The sequence below is a fragment of the Bos grunniens genome, chromosome 8 (genome assembly GCF_055505025.1).
Source record: "Bos grunniens cultivar Pamir isolate PY7600 chromosome 8, Bosgru_T2T1.0, whole genome shotgun sequence".
Lineage (NCBI taxonomy): Eukaryota > Metazoa > Chordata > Mammalia > Artiodactyla > Bovidae > Bos > Bos grunniens.
The window spans coordinates 76,032,616-76,057,139 of record NC_141172.1 but is presented as its reverse complement, the minus strand read 5'-3'; the positions used below and the strand labels follow the sequence as shown (position 1 = coordinate 76,057,139).

Below are 24,524 nucleotides of genomic sequence, written 5' to 3'. Positions count from 1 at the left end.
GGTCCTGGGAACCCCGAATCCGCAGTTTTTCTTGTGGCCTTTCTCGCAGCCCCCAGCCGCCGCTCTATTGTCTCCCCACCAGCCACTGCGGAACCCCACCCACCAGCCCGGGTTTGCCCCGGGTCAGCCCAGCCACCGTGGTTTCCATGGCGACCCGGGCTGCGCCGCGTGCCGCTTCCCTCGCGCGGTGTAAGGTGGCGTCTCTCTGACCCAGCGCCCACCGCCCCGACCGAGAAGGGAAATTCTAGTCCAGGACAGTCAAGCTAAGAAGTAACTTTACTACTATTATTGAGTATTTCTTGTGCCCATTTTTTATTTAAAATAAGATGTAAGAGTTTTGTTTTTCCGGGGTAGGGGGTCGCGGAATTCGAGCGACCTGTCTTCTTAGTACCTTTATGTAACATCTCACATTCAGATTCAAACGCTTGGGATAGACTGACCCTCCTCCCCCGCCCAGCTGAAGGAATTAATAATTTCGACTTGCCTTAGAGACTTACCCTTCTTTGCACAGCCCTCCCATGGTACATGCACCAGAACACTCAGGTGTGTGGTTTTGTCTAGCAACCTCGGGAAACACCGAGGTGATTCCCAGACCGTGGGCCTCCTGTTTCTTCTTTACTCTCCAATCCTGCCCTTCTTGCCAAGGACTGCTGCCTCTGCTGAACCCGATGGAGGAGGTCAGGTTCTTAAGGGCTTCGGCAGGGAATGCAGACTGTATTCTCAGAAGCATGTGGGCTGAGCTAGGCCCTCAGAAGTTCCTCGTTATTCTAATCAAGGAGCCCTGGCTTACTCTAATCAACTTCCATTAGGAGAAGGCCACATCTTCTGGAAGGACCTGGGTATACTTTCAAAAGGTGCTATAAGGAGCATGGTCCAACAGCCCAGGTCCGGTCAGCTTTTCTTTTTGGTCATCCATGAGGACTGCTGAGTCATGGTGCTTCCTTGGGGCGTTTGGCAGTTCAAGACGGCTGGAGGCTAAGTGAAAATCTAGGCACCTCTGAAATCCTGTTGGTATGTGGAATAAATGACTTTCGGATGGCCAGCTGTGGAGGACACTGGGAAATGGAGGACACGGTCATCTCATAAACATGGAGATGTGAGGACAAGGTTAGACCACTCTTGTTTTGTCACATAGTAACATTTTCAATAGCTAAGTGTAAGCATTTGGCAATCTTCTGAAAAATTAACTACTTTCAGAGATGGAGTGGATCCCTTTTGTTCAGAGTTTTCAGGGCCAGACACCACAGAAGACCATCTTGCAGTCTCTGTGTAGGGAACTATCCATTCTTCATTAAAGAAGTGAGTATGCGTGCTAAGTTGCTTCAGTCTTATCCAACTCTTCGCGACCCTATGGACTGTAGCCCCGCCAGGTTCCACTGTCCATAGGATTCTCCAGGCAAGAATACTGGAGGGGGTTCCCATGCTCTCCTTCAGGGATCTTCCCAATCCAGAGATCGAACCTGCATCTCTTAACGCCTCCTGCATTGGCAGGGGAGTTCTTTACTACTAGTGCTGAAGAAGGGAAGAAGCAGATCACCCAGACTGAACTAACTCCATCTTGCACTTTTAATGAACTCTGGACTACATATCTGGTAACCATGGAGATAACATACCAGTGATGGAGCAGGCCCCCCAGAAGGATAAACACCAGACTAGGCTGACCTCATACCTAGACTCCCTGGAGAAGAAGAATATGATAACTCATTGTGTTATCGAATACCTTCTGTAATCTTAATGGTGCCTAGTAATGTGGGCTGCACTGCATAGCTAGTTGACCTTCAGAATGTGAAACATGACTAACTTAATTGTATCTCCTTCTAACATTTTTCAGAGCAGACTTGAGAAAATTGGGAATGTAGGCTTGGGCACGTACACACGAGATATAACAGGCAGACACAAAAAACAGTCAGGGTGCCTGGCTAAAGAGGAAACCCTGCCTTGGACCCACCAGTGTAATAAACTGCACTCCATTATCTGCACGGTCCTTCTGAGTGAGTTTGTTTCCCAGGGGGTTTGGCTACAACAGCGCCACCTGGGAAGCCCCATTAAAGAAGCAGCACTAGAGAATTTTCTTCAGTCTAAGAGCTGACCAAACTGTACTGTAGAGCTGTGTAAGACTTCAGTTCGGTTCAGTCCAGTTCAGTTGCTCAGTCGTGTCCGACTATTTGCAACCCCAGGAATCGCAGCATGCCAGGCCTCCCTGTCCATCACCAACTCCCAAAGTTTACCCAAACTCATGTCCATCGAGTTGGTGATGCCACCCAGCCATCTCATCCTCTGTTGTCCCCTTCTCCTCCTGCCCCCAATCCCTCCCAGCATCACGGTCTTTTCCAATGAGTAAACCCTTCACATGAGGTGGCCAAAGTATTGGAGTTTCAGCTTCAGCATCAGTCCTTCCAGTGAACACCCAGGACTGATCTCCTTTAGTGTGGACTGGTTGGATCTCCTTGTAGTCCAAGGGACTCTCAAGAATCTTCTCCAACACCACAGTTCAAAAGCATCAATTCTTCGGTGCTCAGCTTTCTTCACAGTCCAACTCTCACATGACCACTGGAAAAACCATAGCCTTGACTAGACAGACCTTTGTTGACAAAGAAATGTCTCTGCTTTTTAATATGCTGTTTCGGTTGGTCATAACTTTTCTTCCAAGGAGTAAGCGTCTTTTAATTTCATGGCTGCAATCACCATCTGCAGTGATTTGGGAGCCCAAAAAAATAAAGTCTGACACTGTTTCCACTGTTTCCCCATCTATTTGCCGTGAAGTGATGGGACCAGATGCCATGATCTTAGTTTTCTGAATGTTGAGCTTTAAGCCAACTTTTTCACTCTCCTCTTTACTTTCATCAAGAGGCTTTTTAGTTCCTCTTCACTTTCTGCCATAAGGGTGGTGTTATCTGCATATCTGAGGTTATTGATATTTCTCCCAGCAATCTTGATTCCAGCTTGTGCTTCTTCCAGCCCAGCATTTCTCATGATGTACTCTGCATATAAGTTAAATAAGCAGGGTGATGTACTATTTGTACTTTTCCTATTTGGAACCAGTCTGTTGTTCCATGTCCAATTCTAACTGTTGCTTCCTGACCTGCATATAGGTTTCTCAAGAGGCAGGTCAGGTGGTCTGGTATTCTCATCTCTTTCAGAATTTTCCACAGTTAGGCTTTGGCATAGTCAATAAAGCAGAAATAGATGTTTTTCTGGAACTCTGTTGCTTTTTCCATGATTCAGCAGATGTTGGCAATTTGTTCTCTGGTTCCTCTGCCTTTTCTAAAACCAGCTTGAACATCTGGAAGTTCACAGTTCATGTATTGATGAAGCCTGTCTTGGAGAATTTTAAGCATCACTTTACTAGCGTGTGAGATGAATGCAATTGTGCAGTAGTTTGAACATTCTTTGGCATTGCCTTTCTTTGGGATTGGAATGAAAACTGACCTTTTCCAGTCCTGTGGCCACTGCTGAGTTTTCCAAGTTTGTTGGCATATTGAGTGCAGCACTTTCACAGCATCATCTTTCAGGATTTGAAATAGCTCAACTGGAATTCCTATCACCTCCACTAGCTTTGTTTGTAATGATGCTTTCTAAGGCCCACTTGGCTTCACATTCCAGGATGTCTGGCTCTAGGTGAGTGATTACACCATCGTGATTATCTGGGTCATGAAGATCTTTTTTGTACAGTTCTTCTGTGTATTCTTGCCACCTCTTCTTAATATCTTCTGCTTCTGTTAGGTGCATACCATTTCTGTCCTTTATCAAGCCCATCTTTGTATGAAATATTCCCTTGGTATCTCTAATTTTATTGAAGACATCTCTAGTCTTTCCGATTCTATTGTTTTATAGAAAGATACAAAGCATGACATGCAGTAGGCACAGCATGTTATCCAGGGTCTGGGCAGCAAGCCAAGGGACAGCTCCTTTTGCACTGTCTCCCATATGAGGTGTGCAAGGCTGCTGTGGGCATGAATGAGGACCAAGGCATGTGGCTTACTTGGACACATAGAAGCCATAACTCATCTTCCCCATTCACATCTTTTATGATTCTAGACATGCAGGCCCAATGCCTACGTGCCAACCCACAGCTCCCCCTATCCTGGTACACATGATGGAGTGGGAAAGGCACTCCCCATTTATCTTCACTCTGCTCTTTTCTAAGGTGGTTCTAAGGGAACCATCTGTGGGCCTGAGGTCAAAACACTTTGCTTACCGTAATGAATTTAACATGTCTCCAGTCAACGCCTGATCCTCTCTACCCTACCTGTCCTTCTGACAGCCTTTTCATCTTGGTCCAGTGCCACCAGCCAGTTGTGCAGACCAAGCACCTTCTCTCTTCCAAGTGCCACACCTGCTGCTACCTCCTGGCCCTGGCCACTGTCATCCCCAGCCTGGGTGATCAAGAGAGACTCCTAGCTGGTCCTCCTGCTTTGGCTCTTTGCCTTCCCACAGCCCATGATCAATGGATGATTTTAAACACAGCAGTGAGAGTGAGCTCTCAAAAAAGAGAGGAAAAGAAAAACCTTCTTCCTCTGCTCAAAGCCATCGACTGACCTCTCCTCTCACTCAGTCCCTGTCCTCCACTCCTGTTCTTGTTCCCTCCCATCTTCACTGGCTCTCTAGCCACCAGCCCTGCCTCTTCAGAGCACTGACAGCCTCCTGACCTTCACATACTAATTTTTGCTTGTCGTCTTTATTCTCCTACAAGTATGTTTGCTCCGTGAGGGCAGAAACTCTGTTTTTGGTTCATCTGTTTTTCCACTACTGTATCACCAGTGCCTAGAACAGAGCCTGGCACCTGGAGGAGGTAAATGAGTGTTAGTTAATTAAGGAAACAAAAAAATACATGAATGGTTGACTGACTGACACAACTTAGCAGCACGGCCACAGGGGGCCTCCTCATCCTGCACCCCAAGTGAGGATGACTCCACCCAGTCGTCTGCTTCCTAGACAACCCCAGGCCCTCCTGACAGGGGCCAACAGCAACTGCTGTCCCTACTCTCCTGTTGGGCACAGTGGAGAGAGAGAGAGCTCCCTAGGGGGTTGAGCTGACTTAGTTCTCACTTTCAGAACCACCAAGCAGACAATTCACCGTACCTTGCCCAGGGCGAGGAGTGGGTGGGAGAGAGGGCAGGAAAATTACTCAAAGTGAGGCCCCACCACAGAAAAGCACAAAACCCCAGACACCTGACAACCATAATTCAGTAAGAAGATGCCAGAGGGCCAAGCCTATTAGTTGCAATGTGATCTCAAAGTGCAAAAACCTACGGCAAACCCCCAGTGCACAGATCTTGTTCTCTAGGACCATCCGCTCATAAAAGGAAGCTGGTCTTCTTGGAGAAATGGCTGATTCCAGGGCTGGGACAGTGGGTATAGAAGATGAACTGGGACTATCTTATAGTACATACCAGCAATTAAGGAATTGCTCAGAAAGAAAAAGGAATGGGCCATGCTGAAGGGATACAGGAGCCATCCTGGAAGAGTTGATCAAAGCTAGAATAATTTAAACAGTATTGGATTTTAACTGAAAGTATAAAATATCCATCAGTCCTTCCTTGCTAATGTGATGAATATGTGAATGAATGAATGAATAAGCAGAGGAGATCAATCTTCCTTATAGAAAAATTACAAATAATTTATTTATTATTAATTTATATATTAAGAAGGTGGAGCTTAAGCTTCCCTTGTCCCCCGCCCCCCTGCCCAATTAGAATAGGTGCTATACTTAGTGATTTATTAGAGTATGGAAAGGGGAAAAAGTGACCTTACAGTGGAGAAACCTGGCAGCACTATCTTGGTCAAGGTCAACATCATCAGTGGTAAATCATGTTGATAGCTTGTGACCCATAAGGGCACTATGCCTCTGTAGTCTTCTTCCCCCAAACCCATAAACCTAGGCTCACCATAAGAAAAACATGAGATGATCCCAAATCACAGAACATTCTACAAAATATCTGACCAGTACTCCCCAAAACCATCAAGGTCATAAGAAACAAGGGGAGTCTAAGAAAACATGATGACTAAATGTAATGAGGTAACCTGGATGGGATCCTGGAAGAGAAGAAAGATGTTAGTGGAAAAAAAAAGTTATTAAAATCTGAATAAACTGTGGACTTTGTTTAATAGTAATTTGCCCATGTTGATTTTTGTGGGTTTTTAAATTTATTTTTAATTGAAGGACAATTGCTTTACAATATTGTGTTGGTTTTGTCCATGTTGGTATTTTAGAAGTGATAAATATACCATGTTGGGGCTTCCCTGGTGGTCTGGTGGTTAAGAATCTGCCTTCCAAAGCAGAGGACGTGCGTTCGATCCCTGATTGGGGAACTGCGATCCCATATGCCAAAGGGCAACTGAGCCCGCGAGGCACAACTAGAGAGCCTGTGCACTACAACTACTGAGCCTAGGTTCTCTAGACCCCACACTCCATAACAAGAGAAGCCCATGTGCCGCAAGGAAGACCCAGCACAAGCAAAAAAAAGAAGTGACAAATATACCATGGTAATGTAAGGTGTAACAGGCAAAATGGAGTGGGGGGTACACAGGAATTGTTTGTATTACCTCTGCAGCTTTTCTGTATATCTGAAACTATTCTAAAATAAAAGATTCATTTTCAAAAGTGATGCTGACTTAGTGAATACTTCCACTTACAGCCCCACTGAGCCCATACAGCCAGGCACTTCAGTAACTGACCCTCCTTGATTATTGGAGGATCTTTATTGGGGATGTGACTGAACAGACCTTAAATATAAAATGTCTTTCAGGGCATCAGGCTTCAGGATACTTTGGCTTCTCTGGTGGCTCAGATGGTAAAGAATCCACCTGCAATTCTGGAGACCTGAGTTTGATCCCTGGGTTGGGAAGATCCCCTGGAGGAGGACATGGCAACCCACTCCAGTATTCTCACCTGGAGAATCCCCATTGACAGAGGAGCCTGGCGGGCTACAGTCCATGGGGTCACAAAGAGTCAGACATGACTGAACGACTAAGCACACATACTTGTCTAATCTGTTTATGCAAAAACTGTAGCTCTTCAACCTTGCTGATTGGTCTTCAGCCATTTACTGCCTAATTTACTCTCTCCACCCTTATTTTTTTAGACATGATTCTGCTTGTCTCAGTTGTCACATTCACTACCATAAAGAAACAGTTATTTAGATTTTTAACACGTAACTCCATAAGCATGAGGCCGTTTAGATGGAAGAAGCAATCATTTACTGGGTACCTCCTGTGTGCCAAGTGCTGTATTTGGTTTAGTTTCATTCGATGCAAATAATGCAGTGAGTTTGAATTGCACCCACCTCGGGAATGGATTCTCTTTCTAGAGCACAGAATGCTTAGAATTACTGGCATACTAATCTTGTGTTTGAAATCCCATTCATACCAGTGAGGGTGGAGAAAAGATATCTCCAGGTGAGTGTCCTCAGTTCTTAAGTTTCCTTATCTCTGATCTTACATAAGTATAGGTAGTTATACCTTAGACAGGACAGTAAACCCCTCCTTGTTCTCTGTCATCTTTCAAAACAGGGATGGTTTCTGTATTGCCCTCCAGCAAGTCTGGCTGTGGAGTGTGATGCTGGTTGACTCATAGAGGCAGGCAGTCTGGGCAGGGGTCTGGGACCAGAGCTGTCCATCAGGAGTGGGGGAGCATGGTGCTATGGACAAGCCCATGGTTTTGATGGTTCTTTTCTGCCCCACTTTCTGGTGTTGGCTATTACTCCCGCTGCACTTGGACCACAGAAGCAAGAATACCAGCAGCTCTGCCCAGCAAACATGTTCCTTATTCTGTACCTGGAACCTCAGAAAGGTCTAGCATACGGTTGGATGCATTTATTTAACTTCTGGAGCTTATTATTTATTCCTCACAGGATTCCTGGGCACATTGTCCAATGAACATTCTTATGTTTTTCCATGGTAAAATCATCTTAATAAGAAAGAGGAATAAAACAGTTTGCTTCACCATGACACATCCGTTTCTTTCTCTGTGGTTAAACTGCAGTCTTCATTGCTTCAGTTAACCAAGAGCAATTTGCTTTACTTGCTCCGGATGCAGTCTTTATCATTATTTTTATTATCTAACTGGTTTTTTAACTTTTTAAAATTTGGAGTAATTTTAGATATACTAAAAGTTTCAAAGATAGCACAATGATCTTTGTGTACTTTTCTGTACAGTAGAAACTAACACAACACTGTAAAGCAACTATACTCCAATAAAAATTTAAAAGAAAAAGGAAAAATGATGACTAAAAATTGTAACCAAGCTGTGCCTTACAATTGTTCAGATGAAATGAGTATATGCACCGGTAGCTTTGCTGTTTGCATCACCTGGTACTCTTTTATTTTTAGTCTGTCAGGAAGTAATAAAGGGAAGCTATGAGGTGGAAGGGGCTGTTTCTGCAGGGGGTTGTAATCGGTGCCTGCTGTTTCATCACTTGGTAATAGGACAATATAATCAAACTAAGATGCCCTCTGTGTGCAGAAAGGCCATCATCTTTTCCAGAGCCTTTGTTTGAGATTTGGTTTACCAGGTGATTCAAAGTTCAAAACTCACAGATTTGTCACAGCTTACAGCCGAGGCTTTCCTTTCTCTGAATTAAGTGTGGTTACTTGCAAACTCCTTGAGGCTGTGGGGGTATTTGTTCATTACACTAGAGGAATATATTGCTGTTTGGTTTCCTCTGATGGATCTCATGTGCTGTATTTTTTTCTTCTAGAATCCATTGAAAGAGGCTTTTGTAAGAATGTGCCTCAAGATGTGGAGAGATAAAATGAGGTACCCAGGCCATGCACTGTGTAATCAACCTACCAGTCTCAGTGTTTCTTAAATTTTGAAGAATTCCAAGCAGGAAAAACCTTGCTTGAGTAAGACCGTCTTTTGGTGATTAGATGGGTATGGAATTTGGTGAGTCGCTGAATTATGGTTTTTTCCTAAAGCCAAGTGAGACTCTCAAGAGTTTTTCCCAATAATCATTGCTTTAGCAGAGTTGTGGCAATTGGAGTGAAAATGCCTTTAAAGGGAATGATGTGTAATTATCTGGAGGAGGAAATGGCAACCCATTCCAGTATTTTTGTCTGGAGAATCCCCATGGACAGAAGCCTGGCAGGCTACCGTCCATGTGATCACAAAATGTCAGGGGCGACTGAAGTGACTTATCACTTAGCACATGGGTAATTATGTATATTAGCAAATGATTTAAAGCAGGTGGGAGCAAACAGCCACGCCTTCTCCAGGTGTTCTATTCTTATTTTGGTACATTTTTTTCTAATATGTAGTTGTTGTCATTAAACACCAAGATAAAAAGTATAGCTTCACAGAATAAAACTATTGAGTGTTGTGAAATCCATAATCATAAGATGAAAGGCTGAGAGGGTAATAATACAGTGTATTTTTCACATTCTTTTAAAGGGCGTATTTCCCATAGGGCTTGTGTTGTTCATATAGTTCACATGCAAATACTTGATGTAGCAGGGACAACAGATTATAAGTATAGGGCTATTTAGAAGTTAGTGTTGATGATTAGAATATTGTAGGAAAAGTGATGCAGAAAGCCAAATAGGCCCCTGGGATTTTATACCAGAAAGGAATAAAACCAGGGGAAGGGGGAGATAATGAATTCATAAAGGGAGGAGGATGGGAGTCCATTGGATGAGGACAGTTTTGGGGGAGTTTAGAGAAAGAAATGTAGTCTTGGGTGGGGAACTCCATGTTGTGAGGAAGTTTGAAAGAAAAACGGGGAAGCATGAGGTTAAGACATTTGATGGGAATTGAGTCTCCTTTGATATTTTTAGAAAGATTCCAGTAAATATTTGAATTGCAGGAAAAAAAAAACCTAAATTTTTTGATGGCTAAATTGATGTTTATTTGAATGAGACACACAGAGAGGCTCTAGACGAGACGAGTTACATTTTTGCCACATTGACATATAGGATTCTAAATTGGAGGTAAGTGTCTCAGATTTATAACAAAATTGAGACAAGAGTACAAATTTATCATGTCTGTCTTACCTATGGAATATATTAGATTATAGAGTAGCAACAATAAGACATGAAATATCATCATTTTTAGAGTTAGGCTGAAAGCCAGAAGGGAATGAAAATTGAAATTGAGATTACAACTTTCCAGAAACTACATGGTTTGGGAATAGATGTTCCAGATGGAGACCCAGTTTTGTGGGATGTTATGAGAGACCTCCAAGATGAGGAAATCTGAAACATTTCCTAATAAAATATAATCTGAAAGTTAGATTTTTATCCAGTTTCAGTAGTAACACACTTTCTCAAGAAACGAGTCATCCATGGAAGAGGATGGAAGGCTGCTGACAGAGACACTTTGATCAGTTCAAGGCCCCTTTCCCACACCTACGGCTGAAGCCACACATGGCCATGGGATTGCAGTCAAACAGGGAACCACAGAACTGTGGCCGGGGTGTCTCTCTGCCTGCCACCAGTGATATTTGTGAACAACTCCATGCCAGAGATCAGTTAGAAGACACTGCACTGTAGTTAACCAATGCTGATGAGACCCTGCGTTGTAGGGAACTTAAAGGAGTTAAAAAGTCTTGGAACTTCCCTGGTGGCCCAGTGATAAAGACTCTGTGCTTCCGTTTCAGGGAGGCGTGGGCTCAATCCCTCATGCAGGAACTAAGATCCTTCACGTGGCGCAGCCAAAAAAAATTTTTTTTTTTTTTTGTCTTCTGTTGGGTTTCTTTACTGATGCTTTCCAAACTTTGAGGTCTGGGCTCTGTGTTGTACTTTGATGACCTAGGCTGAGGTGGGTAGAAGGAAAGAGGAGAAACACTTGTCTCCATGCAGTATATATACTGTATGCAAATACCAGGCATTTAATTTCTTTTATTTTGAAGATATGTGACCCTTCCTCTCTGTGGTAACCTTTTAGTTACCCGTTGTCTCCTGTTCCATTCCAGGAGCACAAAAGAGATGCTGATTCCTCACAGTGGCTACTACTGCCTGAGTAAATATGGATTTGTATGTTTTCCCTTCTGTCTCACCAGGAACTTGCTCTGGTTGCACAAGTGTGTCACCACTTCCACCAACTTGCAAGTGATGAAAGCCTCTGTAGGCAGACATATTTCAAATGAATGGATCATAATGGGGAGGACAGTGTCCATTTGGCTTTACAGGTTTGCTTTCTAATTTTTCCATTGTGTAAGGGAAGTCTTTTGGAAAGTCCACTTTCCTGGCCATTGTCATGTTGGCTGGTCTGTACAATACTGTTAGTTATTAATTTATTTATCCCTTCATCCAACCTATAAAATTGGTGCTGTGGTGATGAAGAGGAGATTGAGACATTAGCTCCACCGTAAGAGTCCTTTTGTGCTAAAGGGGACAGATCTATTAGCCAATTAACTGAGACACAACAATAATGGCAATAATAATGATAATTACAATTATTTATTGAGTACTGTCTATGTGTCAGGCATTATGCTGTTTCATCATTGATTTCCTCCAACAATAATGTGACTCAGAACTTTCTCCATCCCCGTCTTGCAGATGAAGAAAGTCAGTCTTGAAGAAGTTTAATAATGTGCCTACATTATCTTGGCTAGTAGATGGCAGAGCCAATTGTTGAACTCTAGTACTGCAGATGAAAAGAAAACTATTGGGTAGCTGTGGAATTAAGGAATAATCCAGGAGGAAATAGCATTTGTTTCAAATATTGAAGAATGAGTAGTATTTTAAAAGGTGGGAAAATTTAAAAGGTGTAATATAGAGGACAGAAGGTCATTCTGAAGAGGGTGAATAATATTAAAGCAAACACAGGTTACATCAGTTAGGGGTTACTTTAGGTTACTGGTTTCAGAGACATGAAGTAACAGTAGCTTAACCTAGAAGGGGTTTTGTTTTTTTCTCACATAACATGAAATCTATAGGTAAGTTGCCCAGGACTGATTTAATAGCTCAGTGATATCACAGAACCAGATTCCTTCTCTATTTTTGTTCTGCTATCCAGAGGTCATGGTTTCTATCTTCAAGTTCACTTGATGGCCACAATATAGCTGCTGGCGCTCCAACCATTGCATCAGAGTTCCAGAAAGAAAAAAATAATAGGAAAGGGCAGATTGCTGGGAGAAATATCAATAACCTCAGATAAGCAGATGACACCACCCTTATGGCAGAAAGTGAAGAGGAACTAAAAAGCCTCTTGATGAAAATGAGAGTGGAGAGTGAAAAAGTTGGCTTAAAGCTCAACATTCAGAAAACTAAGATCATGGCATCCAGTCCCATCACTTCCTGGGAAATAGATGGGGAAACAGTGGAAACAGTGTCAGACTTTATTTTGGGGGGCTCCAAAATCACTGCAGATGGTGACTGCAGCCATGAAATTAAAAGACGCTTACTCCTTGGAAGAAAAGTTATGACCAACCTAGATAGCATATTCAAAAGCAGAGACATTACTTTGCCAACAAAGTTCCGTCTAGTCAAGGCTATGGTTTTTCCTGTGGTCATGTATGGATGTGAGAGTTGGACTGTGAAGAAAGCTGAGCGCCAAAGAATTGATGCTTTTGAACTGTGGTATTGGAGAAGACTCTTGAGAGCCCCTTGGATTGCAAGGAGATCCAACCAGTCCATCCTGAAGGAGATCAGCCCTGGGATTTCTTTGGAAGGAATGATGCTGAAGCTGAAACTCCAGTACTTTGGCCACCTCATGCGAAGAGTTGACTCATTGGAAAAGCCTCTGATGCTGAGAGGGATTGGGGGCGGGAGGAGAAGGGGACGACAGAGGATGATATGGCTGAATGGCATCACTGACTCGATGGACGTGAGTCTGAGTAAACTCTGGAAGTTGGTGATGGACAGGGAGGCCTGGCATGCTGCGATTCATGGGGTCACAAAGAGTCGGACACGACTGAGCGACTGAATGAGAAAGGCAACTATCATCTACATAAACCTCATTTAAAAATTTCTTTTCCTAAAACTTCTTCAGTGATACTTTATATCTCATTAGTCACCTCCTTTTATTAGGGAGAGAAGGAAATTCAGCTTTTTTACATGGTTACATCATCTTCCCCAATGTTACAGGGTTTCTTTTAGGAAGATGAGAAACATGGATAATGGAGAGGTAATTAGTTGTACTTGCTAAAGACAAGAAGAGTGAGCACTCAGCTTGTGGAAAGTAGAGTTGAGAATATTGTGGAGGAGACTGGGGTCAAGCTATGGAAGGAGTCCCTTAAATGCTATATACTGAGTTTGTATTTTATCCTCTAGATAACAGGAAACATTTGAAGGCTTTGGGCAGGGAGTGACAGTTTCAGAAAGAACAATCTAGAATCAATGTGAAACTGCATAGGCAGAGAAAACCCTATAGGTAGGAAGAAAACCCAATATATTGAAGTCTGGAATGTATCTCAGGTAGAAGAAGGTGTCAGGATGCCAATAGTGGGCACAGAGAGGAGAGGATGCCTGCCTAAGACCCTCTCTACTAGAATCAACAGGATCAGGTAGCTGGTGATTGGTGGGGATTGGTATCCACAGCAACTGAGGTTTCTGGCTTGACAGACCAGAAGAATGCAGTGGCTTCCCTCATTGTCTTATTGTGGCTTCATTCCATCATTAGAGAAACAGTGCTCAATAATAAATTGAGAACAACTCCCAGCAGTATAACCCTGTTATTTCAAAGGCAGTTCAGTTCAGTTCAGTCATGTCTGACTCTTTGCAACCCCATGAACCACAGCATGCCATGTCTCCCTGTCCATCACCAACTCCCGGAGTCCACCCAAACCCATGTCCATTGAGTCAGTGATGCCATCCCACCTTCTCATCCTCTGTCATCCCCTTCTCCTCCTGCCCTCAATATTTCCCAGCATCAAGGTCTTTTCAAAAGAGTCCTCTACACATCAGCTGGCCAAAATATTGGAGTTTCAGCTTCAACATCAGTCCTTCCAATGAATACCCAGGACTGATCTCCTTTAATATGGACTAGTTGTATCTCCTTGCAGTCCAAGGGTCTTCTCCAACACCACAGTTCAAAAGCATCAATTCTTTGGCACTCAGCTTTCTTTATAGTTCAATTCTCACATCTATACATGACTACTGGAAAAACTATAGTCTCGACTAGACAGACCTTTGTTGACAAAGTAATGTCTCTGCTTTTTAATACACTGTCTAGGTTGGTCATACGGAGAAGGCAATGGCACCCCACTCCAGTACTCTTGCCTGGAAAATCCCATGGATGGAGGAGCCTGGAAGGCTGCAGTCCATGGAGTAGCTGAGGGTCGGACATGACTGAGCGACTTCACTTTCACTTTTTACTTTCATGCATTGGAGAAGGAAATGGTAACCCACTCCAGTGTTCTTGCCTGGAAAATCCCAGGGATGGGGGAGCCTGGTGGGTTGCCATCTATGGGGTCACACAGAGTCGGACACTACTGAAGTGACTTAGCAGCAGCAGCAGGTTGGTCATAACTTTCTTTCCAAGGAGTAAGTGTCTTTTAATTTCATGGCTTCAATCACCATCTGCATTGATTTTGGAGCCCAACAAAATAAAGTCTGACACTGTTTCCCCATCTATTTCCCATGAAGTGATGGGACCGGATGCCATGATCTTCGTTTTCTGAATGTTGAGCTTTAAGCTAACTTTTCACTCTCCTGTTTCACTTTCATCAAGAGGCTCTTTAGTTCTTCTTCACTTTCTGCCATAAGGGTGGTGTCATCTGCATATCTGAGGTTATTGATATTTCTCCTGGCAATCTTGATTCCAGCTTGTGCTTCCTCCAGCCCAGCGTTTCTCATGATGTACTCTGCATATAAGTTAAATAAGCAGGGTGACAATATATAGCCTTGACGTACTCCTTTTCCTATTTGGAACCAGTCTGTTGTTGCATGTCTAGTTCTAACTGTTGCTTCCTGACTTGCATACAGGTTTCTCAAGAGGCAGGTCAGGTGGTCTGGTATTCCCATCTCCTTATGAATTTTCCACAGTTTATTGTGATCCACACAGTCAAAGGCTTTGGCATAGTCAATAAAGCAGAAATAGATGTTTTTCTGGAACTCTCTTGCTTTTTCAATGATCCAGTGGATGTTGGTTATTTGATCTCTGGTTCCTCTGCCTTTTCTAAATCCAGCTTGAACATCTGGGAGTTCATGGTTCACATACTGCTGAAGCCTAGCTTGGAGAATTTTGAGCATTACTTTACTAGTGTGTGAGATGAGTGCACCTGTGAAGTAGTTTGAACGTTCTTTGGCATTGCCTTTCTTTGGGATTGGAATGAAAACTGACCTTTTCCAGTCCTGTGGCCACTGCTGAGTTTTCCAACTTTGCTGATATATTCAGTGCAGCACTTTCACAGCATCATCTTTCAGGATTTGAAATAGCTCAACTGGAATTCCATCACCTCCACTAGCTTTGTTCGTAGTGATGCTTCCTAAGGCCCACTTGACTTCACATTCCAGGATGTCTGGCTCTAAGTGAGTGTGAGTGATCACACCATGGTGATTATCTGGGTATTTTTTGTACAGTTCTTCTGTGTATTCTTGCCACCTCTTCTTAATATCTTCTGCTTCTGTTAGGTCCATACCATTTCTGTCCTTTATTGAGCCCATCTTTGCATGAAATGTTCCCTTGGTATCTCTAATTTTCTTTAAGAGATCTCTAGTCTTTCCCATTTTATTCTTTTCCTCTATTTCTTTGCATTGATCACTGCAAAGGCTTTGAGCATTTTTGCTTTGAGGCTTTCTTATCTCTCCTTGTTATTCTTTGGCAGAGCTGAGTTTTTAATAAGGGACCAGGGATTAGTGAAGGAGGTTGCTAATTTGGGTCACTTGGCTTTTTTAGATAACTTACTCCTTGGTGTTTGTGGTAAGCTTTTCCCTAGACAGCAGAAAGATCAAAAGGATTCCAAAATCAGGGGCTGTAAACTTTGGCCCAAGGGGCCAAATTTGGAAAGCAGCAGTTTTTACAAACAAAAAAATTTGGAATATAGCCATGCCCTTTTGTTGACATGCCTGTGTCGGCTTTCTTGTTACAGTGGCAAAGTTGAGACATTTGACAAAGACTGTATATATGACCCACAAAACCTATTGCATTTACTGTTTAAAGTTTCTTTAAAACTTTCACAGGAAGTTTGTTGGCTTCTTTCTGAAACATTAGACTACCTGATTGCTCCACTTCCAGGGTAATTTATATGGAGGGAGAACACTGTGGATCCTTTTGCTCCTAAGTGTGAGATTAGGGGCTTAATTAGTACTTTTTTTGAATAGTGCTTAAACTTTCTTGAAAAACAAAATAAAAAACTAAATAGTATCAAATAAAACAAAAATAAATTTGTTCTATTTGCCTATTCTCCCAGGTGTTTATGTAAATTATGTGGGAAATTAACGGCAAGCTCATGACAGGGCTTTTTTATGTTTCACATTTAATACATATTGTTATTACCATTTCAAGTGTATATACTGAGTCCTCAAATTTAAATTTTCCTCTGGTGAAGCAAATAACCTGTTAATTATTTGTGGCTCACTTTAATTAAAGGCCATTGTAAGGTTGTGATTTTAGGTGTCAGACTTTCCAACACTGGGACAAATGTTTGGAGAAGGATAAAAACAAACCAAGTAACTCTTTTGTGGAGTAAGAGAAGAACTCTTTCAAGGGAACTTTACTCTGCAAATAGTTGCTAAAGCAGCCCCTCTAATTTCCAGGGTAGCTTCATATTCACTAACCTGAGAAGGGGAAAGTCCAGAATTAATAAGGATCCCCTGAGCTTTGGAGCCACGTGGCTGCACCCGAGCAGCCCTGTGTGGCTGCCGCAGTCCAGAGCCTGTCAGGAGTCCCACTGAGAGAAAGCGGCTGAGGCCTTCAGTTCACCTGTTCTTCTAGGCACCCTCAGTCTCTCCCTGATTTACGTTCAGGCATTCAAGAGCTGAGTCTTCCTGCTTTGCATTGTCAGCTCAGTGGAATCTCATCTGGCCTCTGACGGTCATTGATTTCAATTGAGAAACAGCCCTAGGAGACTCGTGCTTTCTGGAAGCTTGTTGTTGAGAACATTATACAGCCTCTTTCTGTGTCTCCCATGGGCAGGTCTTACTACCTGAAATAGTTGTGCTTCTCCTGACTCTTTTATTTTGTCTCATGACACTGAATTGTATAATTGTGCCACTTTAGCTCTCTAACATGTATAATGGATTTGGTGATATTTGTTGTTGACCCCAAATGTGGCTTAGCAGTAAAGAATCTGTCTGCGATGCAGGAGACACAGATTCGATCCCTGGGTCGGGATGATCCCCTGGAGGAGGAAATGGCAACCCACTCCAGTATTCTTGCCTGAGAAATCCCATAGACAGAGGAGCCTAGCGGGCTACAGTCCATGCGGTCACAAGAGCTGGACGTGAGTTAGCAACGCCACAACCACCACCAAACAAATACGCAGACTACCAGGTATTTCTCAACAAAGATGAGTTTATTCGGAATTAGCAGAGAATTGCAGTCCAAGGTCTGCAACCACAGTAAGCCATGTGCAAGTCCCCACACAGCAAGGGGAGGAGACTGCTTTTATAGAGGGAAAGAGAGGCTGGGAGAGCTGTAGTCAACAAAGAGTCTGTGGCTTTTCATTGGCTGAGTCCTTGCCAGAAAAGGAATCTTTTTTCTTCTGGATGGACTCTGCTCTTCTGGCAGGGTGTGAGAGCTCCCCCTTCTGATCTCTTTATCCTATTTAATTGAGGCTTCTGTTTGTTGATTTTTCGCATTATTTTGTCGACCAAGTATATTGCTGGCTCTGGTAAGTTTTCCTATCCTTGTTTTCTCTTTACATCATTTTTTGTTTGTATATAAAATACTTTCTACAATTTAAAATATTTATACCCTATAATGTCTACAAGCCCTTATAAGCTGCCTGAATTTGTTTGGGACTTGGGCTTCGTAAAAAGCAGTGATCTTAAACTTGATCATGGGTTTGACTTAACCTGGTTGTTGTCCAGTAGCTAAGTTGTGTCCGACTCTTTGCGATCCCACAGGCTGCAGCACACTTGGCTTCCCTATTCTACACTATCTCCCAGAGTTTGCTCAAACTCCTGTCCATTGAGTCGGTGATGCCATCCAACCATCTCATCTTCTGTGGCCCCCTTCTCTTGCCCTCAGTCTTTCCCAGCATCAGGGTCTTTTCCAATGAGTCAGTACTTCATATCAAGTGGACAAAGTGTTGGAGCTTCAGCTTCAGTCCTTCCAGTAAATATTCAGTGTTGATTTCCTTTAGAATTGACTGATTTGATCTCAGTGCAGTCCAAGGGACTCTCAAGAGTCTTCTCCAGCACAATTTGAAAGCATCCATTCTTCAGTGCTCAGCCTTCTTTATGGTCCAGCTCTCACATCCATAGATGACTACTGGAAAAACCATAGCTTTGACTATATGGACCTTTGTTGGTAAAGTGATGTCTCTGCTTTTTAATATGCTATCTAGGTTGGTCATAGCTTTTCTTCAAAGGAGCAAGCGTCTTTTAATTTCATGGCTGCAGTCACCGTCCACAGTGATTTTGGAGCTCAAGAAAATAAGATCTGTCACTGTTTCTACTTTTTCCCCATCTATTTGCCATGAAGTGATGGGGCTGGATGCCATGATCTTTGTTTTTGGAATGTTGAGTTTTAGGTCAGCTTTTTCACTCTTCTCTTTCACCATCATCAAGAGGCTGTTTAGTTCTTCTTTGCTTTCTGCCATTAGAGTGATATCACCTGCATATCTGAGTTAATATTTCTCCTGGAAATCTTTTTTTTTTTTTTTTGGCCATATGGCATGCTGGATCTTAGTTCCCTGACCAGGAATCAAGCCGACACCTCCTGCGGCAGGAGCTTGGAGTCTGAACCACTGGACCACCAGGGAAGTCCTTCTCTGGGCAATCTTGATTTCAGTTTGTGATTCATTCAGTGTGGCTCACCTGGAAACCTTGTCAAAACACAGATGCCTGCCCTCCCCCACAGTTTGTGATTCCATAGGTCTGGGTAGGGCCTGAGACTGTGCATTTCTAGCATATTTCCAAATGTTGATGCTGCTGGTCCAGGAACTACACTTTGAGTTGTTGTTGTTGTTGCTTTTCAGTCACTAAGTCACATCTGATTCTTCGTGACCCATGCTATAGCCCACCAGGCTCCTCTGTCCATGGGATTTCTCAGGCAAGAATACTGGAGTGTGTTGCCATTTCCTTCTTCAAGGGATCTTCCTGACCCAGGAATTGAACTCACATCTCCTGCATTATCAGATGGATTCTTTACACCTGAGCTACCTGGGAAGCCCTGAGTACCACTATCAAAAACAGTTTTTGATCATTAGCAATCTGCTAATCAAGTAGTAAGGTGTTTTTAATCTTATTATGTACCTGGTCAACTCTTCACATCAAGTGGCCAAAGTATTGGAGCTTCAGCTTCAGCATGAGTTCAGGAGTCAACTCATTGGAAAAGACCCTGATCCTGAGAAAAAGCAAAATGAGAAGGGGGTGACAGAGGATAAGATGGTTAGATAGCATCACTGACTCAATGAACATGAATTTGATCAAACCCTGGGAGATAGTGGAGGACAGAGGAGCCTGGAGTGCTGTGGTCCATGGTGTCTCAAAGAGTTGGACATGACTTAGTGACTGAACATGGACCAAGTGTTGAACTAGGTATTGTGGGGTAATGGCGCTTGTCTTGAGGAAATTTTCTCATTGGCTGCACAGATGAGAAATATATATAAACGAGAAAGAAGGACAATGTCTAGCCAATTGTTGATCAGGGCGAGAGCAATTCAATGTAAATATGAGTCTTTAAGAAGGAACACAGGATGACACAGGGCTTGAACTAGTCTTTCATGTAAGGATGGGGTTTGAATGGTGAAATAAAGGATGGTGAGGAGGGGCCTTGTGGTTAGAGGATTCACCTGGGCAAAGGGGTAGTACTGGGGAAAAAATAAACCACAGAGCCATGACCTGCTGCGTCTCACTGAACAGAGTTAGAACCTCTAACTCTGGAGAGCGTGATGCCCTTCTTGGCCACAGAGAAGAGCATTCCCCCAAGTTGGAACTACCCTCCAATGTCATCCGCTGCTGCTTTCCATTTGGTCAGATTCCTCACTGTTCCCTGACAACTTTCTCTACTTTGCAAGGCCTTTTCTCATCCTTTGTCCCTTTCCTGGGCTCCTTCACCTGACCTACACTTTTTTTCTTTTTCTACCATCCCATACATGGCACAGCTCAGATGCTCCCAAGGACTTTATTAAAACACTCTGGTTCCTCCCTAAACCCCCCATGAGTTATTAGTGAATAGCTTACATTGACAAGGATATCATTCCTTCCCCCACTTAACCTGTGTCCAACTTGTTCCACATGCGTGCTAAGTCGCTTCAGTTGTGTCCAACTCTTTGCAACTCTGTGTGCTCTAACCTGCCACGCTTCTCTGTCTATGGGATTCTCCAGACAAGAATACTTGCTGTGCCCTCCTCCAGGGGATCCTCCCCACCCAGGGATCAAACCCATGTCTCTTTTGTCTCCTGCATTGTCAGGCAAGTTCTTTACCACTAGCACCACCTGGGAAGCCCATCCAAATTGTACTCATCATCTGTAAATTGCAGTTTTTCTCAGCTCTTCACCTGCAACAACTCCGGTTCTCAAAGTGTGGTCCAGAAACCAGTAATATCAATCGGCCATATCTGAGGACTTGCTGGAAATGCACATACTCTGTGTACCCCACCTAGACATGAATGGGAAACTCTGGGTTGGGGCCCAGTGATCTGAGGCTTCATAGACCTTTGGGTGATTCTGACAAATGGAGGAAAGCTGATTATTGGCAAGTGGCCCCTGAATCCACCCCAGGGGGCTGCCTCCCACTGGGTGAAATCCCTGTTCTCTTATTATTAACAGTCTATTTTAAGAGTTGAGATTTTGTGTTTATTAGAAGATGAACAGTTTTGATTTCCTCAACAGTTTGTTTTAAAAACAAAATGAAGCTGTTCTCTTTGTAAGTTTAACATTTCATTGACTTTATCATGTAGTACAAATGACCACTTTTTTAAATGATTATAATTCAACCATAGATAATGAATGCTTTGGAGTGCTATAACAAATTAGATAATAACAATGATTTGATAGAAGTCAAGTTAACAGTAGAAAGAAAAACTCTGCTGATTAAATTCATTTTTTAAAAACCATGTTAATTTAAAGTAAATTGTCACAATTGACTGTCCTTAGAATTGAGAAATCACAGCTGCTGGGAAGATGCTGCTCCCATCTCTACTGCTTTGGTAGGTCACAGGAGGTCACACCTTCACCCTGGGATCAAACTTCTTATAGTCTTATAAAAATCAAGCTTGTTGAAAATATAAGAACATTGCTTTAAATCCCTTCATGAGTATAGAACAGCTAAATATGAGAAGTAAACTGATGTAACAGAGACAAAACACCAAAATTTTTCACATAACTAAGCACTCAAATAATGCCAAATAAAGACGAAAGTTGTTGTCAAAAAAAAAAATAAATTATTTCCATATCTAAAATCCTCTAATGCCTTAATTTTTGTCTAGTATTTGTGTACTTTCTCATGAAAAGAATTGAAAAAATAATGAGGAATTCAGTCTAAGATGCTGCATTTTTCAATGATTTGCAGTGCATTGCTTATTGTCCAGTGAAATGGTAACTGCTTGACCATGCAGATAGAATATGTAAGAATGCTTTTTCTACACAGAGTTGTGCATATATGTTGGGTTAGCCAAAAAGTTTGTTCAGGTTTTTCCGTAACATCTTATGGAAAAACTCAAATGAACTTTTTGGCCAACCCAATACATAATTCAATGAGCTTTAATGGTTATACTCCTGAAACCACCATCACGATCAAGATGTAGAACACTTCTGTTACCTTCCAGAATTTCTTTGCGTACTCTTGCATTCTGTCCCACCCTGAACCCCTGGTCTCAGGGAACACGTTGCTTCTCTGGATAAATTAACGTTCTATAAAAATAGACCCATACAGTTTGTGCTCTTTTGTGTCTGGCTTCTTGAACTTGGCATGATAATTTTGCCACTCATCCATATTATTGCATGTAGTAGCTACTCATTCTTTTTCATTGCTGAGTCATATTCCACAGTATAGAGGTACCACATTTTGTTGATCCATTTACTTATTGGTGGACATTTTTACTTTTTTAGCTATGGAAAATAATGCCTCAACAAACATTCATGTACAGGGCTTTGTGTGTTTTTATTTATTTTGAATAAATGCCTGGTGAATGGTAGGTCATATGCTACATGTAAAAATGTTAACTTTTTTTTTAGAAACTGCCAGATTTCAAAAGAGTTACATGATTTTAAGTTTCTACCGTCATGTGTAAGACTTCAGTTGTTTTGCACTTAGTGTCATCAATCTTTCTTATCTTTGGTCACTCTGATGTGTGTAGCAGTATCTCATTGTGCATTTAATGTGCATTTCCCTGATGACTAGTAATATTGAACAGTTTTTTACATGCTTACTGGCCTTTTGTACATCTTCATTTGTAAATTATTCAAATAGCTTACCCCCTTTTTTTCTTTGAGTTTTTTTTTTTTTTTGATTAAATTGTAAGAGTTCTTTATATTCTGGATATAAGTCCTCTAATGAGATACATATATTACAAGTACTTTCTCCCACTTAGTGGCTTGTCTTTTTGTTTTCTTAATCATGCCTTTCAAACAGCAAAACTTTTTCATTTTTATAAAGTTCATCTTAATTTTTTTCTGTAATATGTGTTTTTTATATCCTATCTAAAAAATTATTGCCTAGTGCTAGGTCACAAAAATTGTCTCTATTTTTTTTTTTTTATAAAATTTTTGTAGTTTTACCTTTTACATTTAGGTTGTCTATTCATTTTTAGTTAATTTTTGAGTGATGTTCATTTTATTCCCATAATGATATCCATTTGTTGAAAGGACAGTCCTTCTCCCCTGCCCCTCCCCAGTAGCCCCATTATCTTTATCAAAAGTCAACTGACCACAGAAGCGTGAATCTATTTCTATACTCTCTATTCTGTTTCATTAATCTATATGTTTGTCCTTATGCTAATTCTGTACTATCTTCCAACTCACGAACATGGTCTATTTCTCCGTTTATTTCACTTTTTAAAATAGTATTCCTCAGCTATGTTCTCGACATTTTATTGTAGAGGTTTGCATTTGTTGTTATTTAGTCGCTAAGTTGTGTCCAACTCTTTTGCAACCCCATGGACTGTAGCCCACCAGCCTCCTCTGTCCATAGGATTCCCCAGGCAAGAAGACTGGAGTAGGTTGCAATTTCCTCCTCTAGGGGATCTTCCCAACACAAGGATCAAACCTGTGTCTCCAGAGATTTGCATATCTTTTGTTAAATTTATTATAAAATATGTTATCATTTTTGATGCTACTGTAAATGAACTTGATTTTGTAAATTTTTCTAACATTTGCTGTTAGTAAAAAAGCATACAGTTGATTTTTAAATGTGACATTGTGTCTTGTTACCTTTTTAAGTTCACTTTTATATATGTATATAATACTTGTTTCTAAATTTCTGAGAATATAAATAATGATGTTACCTGAATATAGAGACAATTCTACATCTTCCTTTCCAATATTTTTGCCTTTTATCTTTAGTGCATTGGGTAGGACCTTAAGGACAATATTGACTAGAAATGGTGAGAAAATTCATTCTTGCCTTTTTCCCAGTCTTAGGGGGAAATAGCGTAATATTTTACCATTGATGTTGATTGTTGGTTTTTAGTAGATGACATTTATCAGCTTGAGGAAGTCTTCCATTCCTAGTTCACTAAGGGTTTTATCATAAATTAATATTGCATTTTATCAAAGGCTTTTTGTGCATCTAGTGAAATGACACAATTTTCTCCTTTATTCTGTTAATATGATAAATTACAAGGATTTTTAGAGTACTATTCTTCATTTGAATATTAAATGTAAGCACATCGTGGTACATAATCCTATCCATTGAGTTCTTTTTTTTAATTTAGATATAATTGACCTAAAAAGCTATGTTAGTTTCAGATGTGCTACATAGTGATTTGTATAGATTATGAACTGATCACCATGATAACTCTAGTAACCATTTGTCCCTATATAAAGTTATTACAAGATTATTGATCACATTCCTTATGCTGTATATTCCATCCCTGTGGCTTATTTATTTTTTAACTGGAGATTTGTACTTCTTAATCCCCTCTACCTATTTCACCCACTCCCCTCATCCTGTCCATTGAGTTCTTAGTATTTTTTCTTATCTTTCAGTTCTAGAATTTGTTTCCTTATCAAATCTGCTATATCATCTTTAAAGTTTCCAGATTCATTCTGAGATTTTATTTTCTGGTTTTTTACAAGGTTTTGTTTGTGTTATCTCCTTATAAGCTTTGTTTTCTTTGATCATTTGTGAAATATTGTTTCTGAAAAGTTATCTGTGGGAAAATTTGAAGCCAGGTACTCTTATCTGATTCTGCTTGACCCCACTCCAGTACTCTTGCCTGGAAAATCCCATGGACAGAAGAGCCTGGTAGGCTGCAGTTCATGGGGTTGCTGAGGGTCAGACACGACTGAGCGACTGCACTTTCACTTTTCAC

The 24,524-nt window shown here is 41.7% G+C and overlaps 2 long non-coding RNA genes across 9 annotated transcripts in view; one reads left to right on the top strand and one right to left on the bottom strand.

Annotated features, from left to right (window-relative positions):
• Nucleotides 1–634, bottom strand: part of LOC147367489 (uncharacterized) — a 110,000-nt gene extending 109,366 nt beyond the window's left edge. For all 5 annotated transcript variants that reach the window (XR_015170126.1, XR_015170123.1, XR_015170121.1 and 2 more), the window contains exon 1: nucleotides 498–634. This is a non-coding gene — a long non-coding RNA (uncharacterized LOC147367489). The remainder of the gene's footprint in view (nucleotides 1–497) is intronic.
• A 333-nt stretch (nucleotides 635–967) lies between these two features.
• Nucleotides 968–23,636, top strand: LOC147367488 (uncharacterized). 4 transcript variants are annotated; one of them, XR_015170118.1, is made up of 4 exons: nucleotides 968–1,107; nucleotides 8,700–8,887; nucleotides 10,998–11,126; nucleotides 23,183–23,636. It is a non-coding gene; the product is annotated as an uncharacterized LOC147367488 (long non-coding RNA). The 4 variants fall into 4 exon arrangements; XR_015170117.1 differs by lacking the exon at nucleotides 968–1,107 and adding an exon at nucleotides 8,357–8,513; XR_015170120.1 differs by lacking the exon at nucleotides 968–1,107 and adding an exon at nucleotides 8,357–8,513 and having other exon boundaries at nucleotides 23,159–23,636.
• The last annotated feature ends 888 nt before the right edge of the window (nucleotides 23,637–24,524 follow it).